We start from the raw sequence: 12,896 nt of genomic DNA, 5'->3' as shown, positions 1-12,896 counted from the left end.
CCGCCGCCACCCCGCCCGCAAACCCTACATTTTTTGTGAATTAGGCTCAAATTTTAGTGATTTATGACCAAATTTTAGTGAATTTTGTGCAAATTAAAACCATAATTTGATGTAAATTAGGTGTTAATTTGTTTAATGTGTTTAATGTGTTAATTTACAAATTTGAGGATATGAAATTTGTTTAATGTGTTAATTTGTAAATGGTAAATTAGGGTATTTAATTTGATGTAGTATGAAATTAGTTGATAATGAATTTTAGTAAATTTAATTTGTTTAATGTGTTAATTTTTTTGTGTGAATTTCTTAAATTGTAAATTATGGTATTTAATTTGATGTAAATTAGGTGTTAATTTGTTTAATGAGTTAATGTATAGTGAAATTATATTTAATTTGTAAATATATGAATGTGTATGTATATGTGTGTATGTATATGTGTATGTATGTGTGTATGTGTGTACGTACGCCGATCCAATCCTCGTCCAGCTAAACGTACGCCGATTTGATTCTCGTCCATCTAAACGTACGCCGATCCAATCCTCGTCCATGTAAACGTTGTTGTCCCATCCAATACTCGTCTATCTAAACATACGACGATCCAAAGAAACGTCCAGCTAAACGAAGTCCGATCCAAACATAGTCTCCTTCTCGATCGGGGCAAATAAGGACTTTTTGGAATCCTTGTGACTAGATCTATTCAGTATAGTCATAATATGGGAATTACTTAGTGGATATTTTATTGTTGGTCCAGATGGCGAACCGATCGCTCCAGAAGCTGCCGCCCAAAAATTCATAAGACAATCCGGATGTATTGTCAGGGACCACATCCCGATCAGCTTCAGGCTCTGGAAATCTTCCAATCCAAGCGAGGAACGGGATGCGGTACCCGAAAGAGAAAAAGAATGGTGCTGGCGGGAGCTTAAGAAAAACTTCACGGTTCCAGCTGAATCCGAAGAGATATGCAAGCGCTGGACCCTGAGTAAGATGGCCAAACAGCTGCAATCATTCAAGAAAATTTTGACGAAGAAATATATCAAGACCGGGACCACACCCGTATTTACTGGCGAACTCGAAAAGCTCATGGGTCACTGGGATGCATTTGTGGAATACAAGTCTTCAGAGCTTGGGCTTCAGAAGGTGCAGAAGGCCAAAGACAATGCCTCGAAGAAAGTGTACCATCACACTATAGCCCAAGGAGGCTACAAGCTTGCAATACCCAAATGGGAGAAGATGGAGCAGGATCTGCTTGACAGAGGCATCCAACCTGCGACCATGAACTGGCCTGAAAGGTCAAGGACCTGGTTTTATGGTCATGGGGGAAGCTTGGACCCATTGACTGGTGACTGCATCTATGGGTCAAACATCCAGCGAGCAGTCCAGAGACTACAGGAGGCCATACAAGCAGCGGTCGAGGGAACATTCCAGCCGGATAGAGAGAGGGACGAGCTGACTTACGCCCTTGGGAATCCAAAGCATCCGGGCCGCACAAGAGGCAAAGGCGTGGTTCCATAGAAGTATGGGTTCAGGGATTACATTGAATCATATAGGAGCCGATAGAGAAGAAAGAATGATGAACGGGAGCACTTACGAAGGCTAGAGGAACAGCTCATGTCACACGATCAAAGACTAGAGGAAGAGGTTCAACGCCAAGTGGCCATAGCAATGAGCCAGCAACAGCAAGCGCAAACGGTGCCTCCAGAGCCTAATGTCGCAGCCGATCATCTGTCTCAGCAGAAAAGCAGTTGCGCTTCCACACGTCGCCATCGTAGAGCCAATGGGGATCCAGGCCGCAGTTGAACCGACGGCCCCGCAGCGATTTCCAGTGGATGAGATCACCCAGCGGACACCTTGTGACCTGCAGACTGTCATTAAGAACTTAATGTTCACTGTTGCGTACGGTACCGCCATGCCAACCCAACCAGGCGATGTGTACCACGGGCAGCAAATTCCGCCAGGATACACAAGAGTTGGCGTGGAGCAGGTGTGCCAGGGTTGGGAGATGCTCGAGCTTGATATTCCTGGAGGCGATGGGGAGAGGACACTAGCAGAAGCCATTCATGGCTACATCCTATGGGATAAGCGCTACATTGTCCTAAAGTCGGATGATCAAACACCAAGACCGGCATCTCAGCATGCCTCTCCAAGGCCGGCATCTCCGCAAAACTCCCCAAGGGCAGCACTGTCTCGGCAAGGTTCACCGGCACATTTCTCCATCACCATCATCTCATGCGCCGATGAACACTCAAGCGTCACCGTCGCCTCCATGGTCACCCCCTCCGCCGCCGGCAAAGAAGCAGAAACAGCCGCCGGCAAAGAAGGTAGCTGCACCGGCTAAGGAGCCTCCAAAGAAGAAGGAAAAGGAGAAGAAAACCAAGGAGGATCCTATTAAACCGTGGGACATGATCCTTGAAGAATGCGATCGGATAACTCAAGAAAGAGTTAAAGAGCACTTCAAGCCGAAGCCGAAGCCGGAGCCCGAGAAAGTGATAAATCCGATAGATTTGAAATTTTTTAAGGGAATATGCGAAGCAAATAAGAGAAAATTTATTCCGAGAGATCCCCCTTCAGACTACGAATGCACAATTATCAAAACTACTGAGAAAATGAAGAGACAATCAAAGTCGTCATCGTCCGACATTCCACAGCTCGGAGCCCAAAAGAAACAATCAATAGAGCCTCTCGTAGTGGGACAGATGACGCAACAACAAGACTTTGTTACATTTTTGAAAGAATCAAACCTGACGGCGGCTCAGATTGCAGGGGGAGAAGATATTCCAAAGGCCGATGTGGTCGTCAAATGGACGTATGAGCTGGGCAAAACTCTTGTACCCCCGAAGTAGTGTCCGTGCTTCCAACGCAAATGTATAAGCTGCACCAGCACTACATGCGTGCGATGGCCGATTGCATCTTTATGCAGGGCGCAAAGGTTAAAGATAACGATTTCTTACGGGGGGAGGCCATTATATGGATAAACTGGGAAGAAATTTACCAACTATTCCATCAGGAGGACCTCGACATCTCTATGGTCGGCTTGTGGGTTCTGTAAGTATTTTACTCTCCTTACATATTGTTTTGCATGATCTCAACATACTGATCCCTTGATTTATTCGGTATCATGTAGAATGGAGATACAAACTTGCAGGAGAAAGGGATACTCTCACCTCGGCTTCATCGACCCAATTACTTGTAATTGGAGGATTCTACGCGACACTTCCGATGAGCTATACCAAAACTTGTTCAAGTACATAAGCGTTCATCATAACAAGCAAATGATACTGTTTCCTTACAACTTTGTGTGAGTGATTCCTTCCGTATAATCTTGCAGTGAACACTGGGTCCTAATTGTCATAATTCTCGAGAAGAGCCTACTCGTGGTTATGGACTCATTGAGGAGAAATCCAGAACAATACGAAAATCTTCTTAGCATGATGAAAAAGTAATTCTACCACTACTCCGTCGATGACCGATAATTTGAATCACTTTGTTACTTGACTATAATTGTTCTAATCATGCACAGGATTTGGAAACAATTCGCTAAAAATCATTCAGGCAAATTTGACAAGGAATTGAAGATCAAGACAGATTTTGCGGTATGCACTTGGATGATTCGTTGCACGATTCATTAGTTTTATTATATATTCATGTAAATACCAGATAATTTCTTCTCTCTTAAAGTGTATGAGGCAGAAACAAGGCACTAATTTATGCGCATACTATGTATGCGAGAACATCCATGGTCTGGTAGGTCCTCCAAGGGCCTGGACAGATTGGGAGGAGGAAGTAAGTAAAAAACTTGTTAATATTTGAACTCGTATTTTAATTAGTCGAAATTAATTATCCCCTTTTTCCATAGGTCGAGGAGATGCGCGATAAACTCATACAGGAGGAAAAGATTATGGCGATTCAAGAACAATTGTCCGGATTTATTGTTGAGCAAGTCCTCGATCCAAAAGGCGAATTCTACTATGATAGACTATCTAATATTGACAATCACAGCAAATATGATAATATACGTGTATATATGTAATTAAGAACGAATATACCTTTGTAAATAAATATATATGTGTGTGTGTATGTATTAAATTTCTATTTATGAGTATGTATGTATTATATATATAAGCACTCCAATAATATATATGTGTGTGTGTATATATTTATATAATATTGGTCCTAGACATTTTCATATGTAAATGAATTCACATGTATAGATATGTGTATGTGTATATATATATATAAGTGAATTAATTTATATATGAAACTATCTAGGACAAATATTATATAAGTATATATATATATATATTAGTGGAGATCATACACACTGAATTCCAATACATAAGTTTAATTGAATTCCAATACGTGGCGCTGGTAGCACCTTTTGTCCCGGTTGCCAGACCCGGGACAAAAGGACCCCCCTTTTGTTCCAGCCTGGCGTTCCCGGTTGGGAAACCGGGACAACAAGGGTTTCCCAACCGGGACAAATTAGCGTTTCTGTAGTAGTGTCATAATCCACGGTTGAATGTCTCCATTGTCCTAGATCTAATGTCTCCATTGTCACTTTTCTTTCTTTGGGGTTGATTGTGTATGTTTGTTTGTTTGTGTTGCGCCAACTTAATGGACTCATTTGGCCTTCAGATGAAAGTTTGAAAGCTGGTAAACATCAGGAGCTCCATCAGAACTGTCCACTTCAGACAAGTGGGAAGCAAGGTAAATTCATACTTGTTACATCAACCTAACCTCTAGTCTAGAAAGTTGTTTTCCTCCAAACTCCGTATGTAGATTTTGCTTTGGGTATGTTGTTTCTGTTTGTTGATGATTTTTAGGTAGTATTTCTATAGTATAAAATTATGGGAAGCGGCTTTTGATCATCTCATTATTTGAAAACGGAGGGAGCTCATCTATGTTTGTGGTAGTTCTAAAAATGAACTTGAATCGGTGAGCGACTAACTACTCAGCTTGCACACCTGATAAAAATTTCTTAAGATTGCACCTACTTAATAAACCAATATTATTTATTACTTCCAAATATTTTGTTCATTCTTGGTCCTTGAAATGCTAACTGGTGAAGACATGATCACAAATTTGATTCAATTGGCATTACGCCCTGGTATATAATACTTAATAAGATGATCTTTGATAAGTTTGATTTTAACTTTTTGTCAGGCACAACTAAGCATTCAAGTCATGTAGGCAGTGCCCCAGGACTTGAATCCAAGGAAGAACCCAATGGAGGTCACTGCTTCTGATGATCACAATCATTATCCAAAAAGACAACGGACAAGTGGGGCTTTTGCTGAAGCTAGCATGGTATAATACTGTTTTCTTTGTTCTTACTTTAATTAAAATGTATATGCATAGTGACATGATCTTTTGCTTATTCACTAGAATAGTAAATTACGCTTTTGTCAGTATAAGGCAGGGGTATATATGCTAAATCTTTTAAATAAAAATAGAATATGTTGTCATGCAAGGTTAGTTTTGTCTGGTAGATTGAGTGGGATTATTAGAAGGTTAAATCAATAAAACAACACGTACTTTTGTTCAAAGAATGCTTGAGATGCCTATTTAACATAACAGTTTTGTAACACGTGGTACGGATGGCTGGAGTGCGTTGCCCAGTTCTACTCATGGTTCAAGAGTGGAATGTTTGAAGCTGTTTTCTGCCATGGGCATTGTTTGCAATTTTTCTGCTGGAGGAGTATTAAATTTTACTTGTCCGAATGATACTTCCATTTTACGTACAAATCTTTGTAGGGCACCTCACCAGTGCGTCCTTGGTGGTATTCTGGTAATTTTGAGTTTCCTGCTTGTGATGCATCCATTTTACAACATGATGCATGAACTTGGGTGAAGTAGAAGGCATTGACTTATTATACAGTCCGGTAATGACGTTCATTTCTGGACATACAATACTAACTGGTGGAATACTTGTTCTGCAGACGCCGGTGATTATTGGGTCTTGAGCGGGGGATTATTGCAGCATGAACTTCGCGTGCTCTGCAGAGACAGCCGAGTGTTGTTAGATGTCCACTTCTATTAGATATGCAGCTGTTTATTAGTTGCTACTTCTATGTTGAGTTATCACACCACACAGCGGCAATGTCCACTTCTTAGAACTTAATGCTAAGTTTCGTGCGTGCAAACTCCCTCTATCATACCACCTATCAATCAGTGGCGAATCCACGATTTGCCCTGGGGGGGCTCATCTCCCTTCTTCTTCCTCCAGCCCCCCTTTCTTCTTCTTCTCCCTCCTTCTTGCCTCTACTTTCCATGGAGTTTCTGGGGGTAGGGGGGCTTGAGCCCCCCCTGCCCCCACGCTAGATCCGCCCCCTGCTAACAATGGGAGGGTGCTGCATTGCCGCTGTGTGGTGTGAGCCGGCCGTACGTCGAAGAAGAGCAGCAAGGCCGGGATGCACACGCTTCTGAGGGCCTGTTTGGCACGGCTTCACCGGCTCCGGCTTCGTCTACTGTAGCGCACTGTAGCGGCACTGTAGCACGAAGCCGGTGAAGCCACCCTCCCGCAGCTTCAGCGGCTTCACTCCTCCCGCAGGCAAAGCTGCTTCGTTTTAGCTCCGTGCTACAGTGCCGCCGGAGCCGTCCGCGTGAAGCCCTCCCAAAGGGGCCCTGATTGCAGGCCATGTGCGTTACCATTCATGACCCATCTAGCGTCCTAGGGTCGGAGCCTGCTAGCTTAGCCAGCTCACCAGTCAAACGAAACATGCCATCGCAAAACGGATCGACATTGTAAGAGTAGGGGTATAAAATGAAGCACCCAAGAGACGTGCTTCGTTGGTGCTGTGGCTCCCGATCACACGATGCCCGCACATAATTAGTTAACCAGTAGCTCGGTATTACGACGTGAATAGTGCACGGAGGTGCAAGATCCCCGCGCCACAGAAACCATTGCATCATCATCGAATTCTCAGTTTTGGAGAGAGGAGAAAGAAAAAGGCCCGCGTTGAAGCAGCAGATTTCGCCCAACCTCGAGATTATGTCAGGTTTGTTCAAAACCGGGTTCTCTCTTGTCGAATGAACTTGGAGTTTAGTAGGTGAAAAGGTTTTCTAGACAGCGGACTGAATTGAGATCAACCACGTAATATGAACATGTTTCGAGCAACAACCTCTATGAAACCACCTTCCGTGAAATTCCTACTAGTGCATTCTTAATAAACTAGGCAGGTTGACGCGCGATGCGCGTCTATCCGAAAGATATTAACTTGAAAAAATGATGAAACATAAATTTATATCTTGTTGTACTCAATTCAATATTAAATTTAGATATTTTATGCTATCATAATGGTCATCTAAGCACAGTATAACTTTTTTTATTAGAAATCCGTTGACTTTTAGGTGTGAGTAAAAATAGCTGACAGTTTAATGTATAAAATTAGTGATGAAAGAATAATTCGATCCTATTTTTTGAATTTATGTACGGGAAATAAATTACAAAAAGTATTAGATCTATCATAGATGAACGTGGTGTACAAAGTTATTATTTTCATATATAGGAAAAGATAAATTTATTTTATATTTTCTATATGAAATCACCATCGATGATTTTTTTCAAATGATGGAGGCACCTAATAATACCGTGGGTCCACTAAGTGGGTCACACTAAATGTGCATGGGTCCCAAATGGTGTGGGTCTCACTAAGTGGGCCCCCAAAGTGTGGGTCCCAAATTGCGCGGGTCCCACGTGGGTCCCACGTAAATAGCACGCAGGTCCCATATGGGGCCCACCTAAACAGCACACGGGTCCCATGTGGGGCCTCAATTCATGAGGGATCTCCAATTCTTGGAGCTTTTTTTCAAATGATGGAGGCACCTAATAATACCGTGGGTCCACTAAGTGGGTCACTAAATGTGCATGGGTCCCAAATGGTGTGGGTCCCACTAAGTGGGCCCCCAAAGTGTGGGTCCCAAATTGCGCGGGTCCCACGTGGGTCCCACGTAAATAGCACGCAGGTCCCATATGGCCCACCTAAACAGCACACGGTCCCATGTGGGGCCTCAATTCATGAGGGATCCCAATTCTTGGAGCTATTTATATTTTCTATATGAAATCACCATCGATGATTTTTTCAAATGATGGAGGCACCTAATAATACCGTGGGTCCACTAAGTGGGTCACTAAATGTGCATGGGTCCCAAATGGTGTGGGTCTCACTAAGTGGGCCCCCAAAGTGTGGGTCCCAAATTGCGCGGGTCCCACGGGGTCCACGTAAATAGCACGCAGGTCCCATATGGGGCCCACCTAAACAGCACACGGGTCCCATGTGGGGCCTCAATTCATGAGGGATCTCCAATTCTTGGAGCTTTTTTTCAAATGATGGAGGCACCTAATAATACCGTGGGTCCACTAAGTGGGTCACACTAAATGTGCATGGGTCCCAAATGGTGTGGGTCCCACTAAGTGGGCCCCCAAAGTGTGGGTCCCAAATTGCGCGGGTCCCACGCATGGTTAACCTAACCGGTGGGAACCGGTCCGGTTTGACCGGTTACCGGTCAAACCGGTCCGGTCCGGTTCCGGTTCCGGCCGGTACCCAACCGGCCAAAATTCAAATTTTAAATTTGAATTCAAAAAATGAAAAATTCCCAAAAAATTCCTAAAAATACTTCAAGGTGTGATGAATCTAATGGTGTCAAATTTTCTCAAAAATTCATTCATTTAGTATAGTTTGTGGGAATTTAAAGTTAAATCAAAAAAGAAAAAGAAAAAAAATGGGCCGGCCCATGAAGGCCCACCGATCAAACCGGTCAAACCGGCCGGTAAACCGGTCAAACCGGTCGGTAAACCGGTAAAACCGGCCGGTAAACCGGTTGCACGGGAGCTTTTGAATTTCAAACCGGTCAAACCGACCGGTAAACCGGTAAAACCGGCCGGTAAACCGGTCAAACCGGCCGGTAAACCGGTCGGAACCGGTTGCACGGGAAAATTTGAATTTATTTGAATTTGGATTTGAATTCAACCGGTTTCCACCGGTAACCGGTCAAACCGGTCCGGTAAACCGGAACCGGAGCCCGGCGGTTACCGGAAACCGGTTGGGAAATAAAACCCTGGTCCCACGTGGGTCCCACGTAAATAGCACGCAGGTCCCATATGGGGCCCACCTAAACAGCACACGGGTCCCATGTGGGGCCTCAATTCATGAGGGATCTCCAATTCTTGGAGCTTTTAGATATAGTACTAGAAATTATGGCGCGCCTTTGGCGCGCTCTAGCCTTTGGTGACTGGCTAGTGGTACTATGTTAGATAAACTTCTACTTTTGTGTGGTAACACTCCATGTGTTTCAATTGAGTAATTTAAAAGGTCATGGACACATGAATATTATTCATTCACTTGCATGCATGTAGAGAAGCCATCGTAACTTTCGTACGAGGAATTTTCTGTACTTGAAGTAATCCAATGGTTGCTAGCAGTTATGGTCTCTAATTCATTCGAATGGGCAGTTGTGGTGGTCTATTTCATTCGCATGGGCACTTCTGGTGGTACATTCAGACATTAGCTTAGGCCTTAGGAGGTCCAAGGACATATTAACGTTATATGAGCACTTCAACTTCAAGGTCCCTTTTTACAAAATAAATAAATAAATATGCTGGAGGTGTGAACTACTGAAGCATGAAAATCTTTCAGAGAATCACGCAATGGGTCTTGGTGCGGCGGACTGACTTGCTCGTCACAGCTTGTGTTCCCTGGCGCCCATGCCCATGGTTCTGTATAGGTCAAATTCAGGAGTGTAACTCGTATATATTTTTTTTGTATGAGCAAAGGGTGTGGCTGCTTACCTCAGGCCCAACGACATCAGGTGGAGGAGCACACATGCAAGGGGATCACAGAACCTGCAAACATCAAGATCAAGCCAGTATATCATAAGAAGAATTGAAGTATCAACGTGCCAGGTGCTTTCATCGGAAGCAAAGACCATTTTTCTCATGTAGACAATCTTTGCTATTTTTTTAGTTGTTATTGCAATATAGGTGTTGTATCTGGTATTGCAATAGAGTGACCCTGGATACGGAATGTAAGAATATAACAGAGTAGAGGAAACAGTGGTTGGATTCTCTCTGTATATATATTGTAAGTACGGGATATAGGTGTAGATAAAGTCTAATTCAGAATCTTTTTTTTTATGTTCTAACACTGTGTCTGTTGGTGCAACAGTGACCGCTCTAAACAATCAAGATATGCAAGTAGGTTGTTAGGGCCTGAGAATAAATGGAGAAAGGATTAAAGTGGCACAGCAATTTAGCAATAGCCATGAAGGCAAAGTTTTATACATTTAGTTTGCAATACAGGTTGTCAGTACATGTCATTAAGTATAAAATAAAAGGGTAGAGTTAAGCTAAATTCATAATTACTCTTTCAAAAAAAAGATGAAATTGAAAAGAGTAGGGAATATGCAAACTATAGACGAGATATAGAGCTGTTACCTAATGGTTTTCTATGCCCTCACCATCAGCAGCAAACGCTTTTCCTTTGTCCCAAGAAATTTGTTCAGAAGTGGAATGACTTTGCCATTCTGCATGACAGGCACGTCTCAACTAATGTAGAACATGGTTAACCAATCACAGGACAGCAACAATCAATATTGTTTAGGAGGCAAGCAATTGCTTCTAGTTGAAATGTGTATCGTTGATGTTACACAGAAGTTCAAAAGCACAGCGATGCATATGTACATGGCTGTAACAGTTGAATGAGATTCAACACTTAATTGCAAGTGAAAGGAATCATACTTCGTACTAAGACTGAAAGTGCTAATGTAGATGGCCTCTTCAGTTCAAATAAAATGTTTAGGCTTTGAACTCTACTTCAAAAGGTTGAGAAGAGACATTAAGGTGGAAGAAAAGGACCTCTTCAGTTACACATTGAATTTGTACGTGGGTCTTTATATAAGGTTGCAAAGATGAATTATACTTAAATATGCAACCTTCTTTTTGTAGTTGATGTATCGTTATTTGGCTACGGAGTACAGAGCTTAATTTATAGTTCTCTGGTTATCATAAACTTGACATGCAAATTTTTTTCTATTTGGAACAAAGATACATGTTTCTGTAATTGGCAAGTTAGGTGTTTGGAGCGTAAATTCCAGCTACATGGCATATATGGAAGCCTCATAAATATTGTCAAATCAAATATGCATTGTGCTCTTTTTGCATGAGGGTCAAATAAGGTGCCTCTGTGTGTATTATACATTTCTTGAACCAACTTTGGAACTATACATTTCTTGAACCAACTTTAGAATTTACATTTCTTGAACTAACTTTGGACATATACATGATTGTTCCAATTTCATGAATGATGGCATATGAGAAGATACGAAGACCAATGATTGGATTATTTTCATCTCTAAAGTAGCACATGCATTTAAATCCTGAATATTGATTTGGGTGGGGGTGGGGGTGCCTCTGTATATGAAGAGAAGAGGCCATGAGTGTTCTCATATTTGCCTATACAATTGGTTTCAAAAGGTAATCGATTGAACTCTGAAACAATAGGATTCATCTATTCGTATCATAACTAACTCATTTTGCACAAATTCCACTCAGCTCTATGGCATTTGAAAAAAAAATGCCCATTCTCCAACCCTACATCTTGGTGACCTTAATATCTATTGAAGGAAGAGGGAGAGGAGAATGTATCTAGGGGGCATTACAGAGGAGACCGCAACACCCATGGGACTGCTTGCAATGGAGTTGTAGCTCCCCCTTCCGATCTGCCTGTACTTGAGAGGGTAGGAGCAGTAGGTGTGCTGCGTTTGTTGAGAAGGAACACCAAGGACCACCCATGGGATTGCTTGGAACGGAGCTGTAGCTCCCCTGCTGATCTGCTTTGTACGAGAGAGGGAAGGAGGGGCAGCTGTGCTGCATCAGTTGAGGAAGAAATAAGAGGTGCCTTACCGACAACCGACGACGTGGACCTCGGTGATGCGGGAATTAGAGGGGCCCTTGCTCGCAGCGGTCGAAGAGCGGGTGAGGATAGTAGCGGCATGCCAATGATGCCATGTGGAGGGAGGTGTGGGCGGCACAGCCTCACACGGGCTTTGTCTTGTCTCCGTCCACTGGCCGGAGAATATGGATGCGGGCGGCGCAGTACGGCAGGTGAGGGGAGGAGGGAGGCCGACAGGGCGGAGGGGACGGAATCTCGGGAGAATCGATTGGGGAGCGGAGGGACAAACGGACGAGGTCCGTGGCCACCGATGCGGAAGCCGGCAGGCGGTCGAGCGGTCGGCGGAGGGCGGCGGGTAGCGCAGCTGCTCGCAGGCGGTCGGCGGAGGGCGGCGGGTCGTGCTGCAGGCGGCGCGCAGGCGAGAAAGAGGGTGGCGGAGAGGCGAAGGAGAAGCACAGGTTCGCGAGGATTCGCGAGCGCCCCGGTTTGGCTGAGCAGGGTCGATGCCCGAACCAACCCGCAATCGGACGGATGGCGCCGCTTACTACCCCGATCCAACGGTTAGCGGGTTAACGGGCGACGTGGACCGATTATCCGCCCGCGAAATAACCCAGGTTTCGATTGTTAAGATAAGATATAGATACGGCATTCACAGTGGGCATAATGTACAATCCTTCCTAGATACCAAAGTGGAAAAAAAAGAAAGCCGAGCAAAAGAAAATAAAGTAGAATGTGGTACTGGTTGAACTAAACTATCCGTGTGAAAAAGAGTTTGAAGAACTAAGGTCGTGTTTAAATCCAAAATCCCAAAATCCAAATTTTTTGTAAATCGTCTGCATGGTGTATTAAATATAGTCGAAAAATAAATCGCATTACACAAATGGACTGTAAATCGCGAGACAAATCTAATGAGCCTAATTAGATCGTGATTAGATACTAAATTGCTACCGTAAATCTACACTAAACATGCTCTAATGATGAATTAGTTAGGCTCATTAGACTCGTCTCGTAGTT

The 12,896-nt window shown here is 43.5% G+C and overlaps 2 long non-coding RNA genes across 3 annotated transcripts; one reads left to right on the top strand and one right to left on the bottom strand.

Moving 5' to 3' along the window:
• The first annotated feature begins 4,535 nt into the window (after positions 1 to 4,535).
• LOC120686266 lies at positions 4,536 to 6,137 on the top strand. Its single transcript, XR_005680113.1, has 3 exons — positions 4,536 to 4,701; positions 5,158 to 5,301; positions 5,934 to 6,137. It is a non-coding gene; the product is annotated as an uncharacterized LOC120686266 (long non-coding RNA).
• Positions 6,138 to 9,359: 3,222 nt separating this feature from the next.
• Positions 9,360 to 12,468, bottom strand: LOC120686672. 2 transcript variants are annotated; one of them, XR_005680306.1, is made up of 5 exons: positions 11,894 to 12,468; positions 11,650 to 11,820; positions 10,427 to 10,515; positions 9,782 to 9,835; positions 9,360 to 9,709 (listed from the first exon to the last, which is right to left on the bottom strand). It is a non-coding gene; the product is annotated as an uncharacterized LOC120686672 (long non-coding RNA). The 2 variants fall into 2 exon arrangements; XR_005680305.1 differs by having other exon boundaries at positions 11,650 to 12,468.
• Between the last annotated feature and the right edge of the window lie 428 nt (positions 12,469 to 12,896).

This window comes from Panicum virgatum, chromosome 8N, assembly GCF_016808335.1.
Source record: "Panicum virgatum strain AP13 chromosome 8N, P.virgatum_v5, whole genome shotgun sequence".
NCBI lineage: Eukaryota > Viridiplantae > Streptophyta > Magnoliopsida > Poales > Poaceae > Panicum > Panicum virgatum.
The sequence above is the reverse complement of the archived record's forward strand: the minus strand, read 5'-3'. Positions and strand labels throughout refer to the sequence as shown.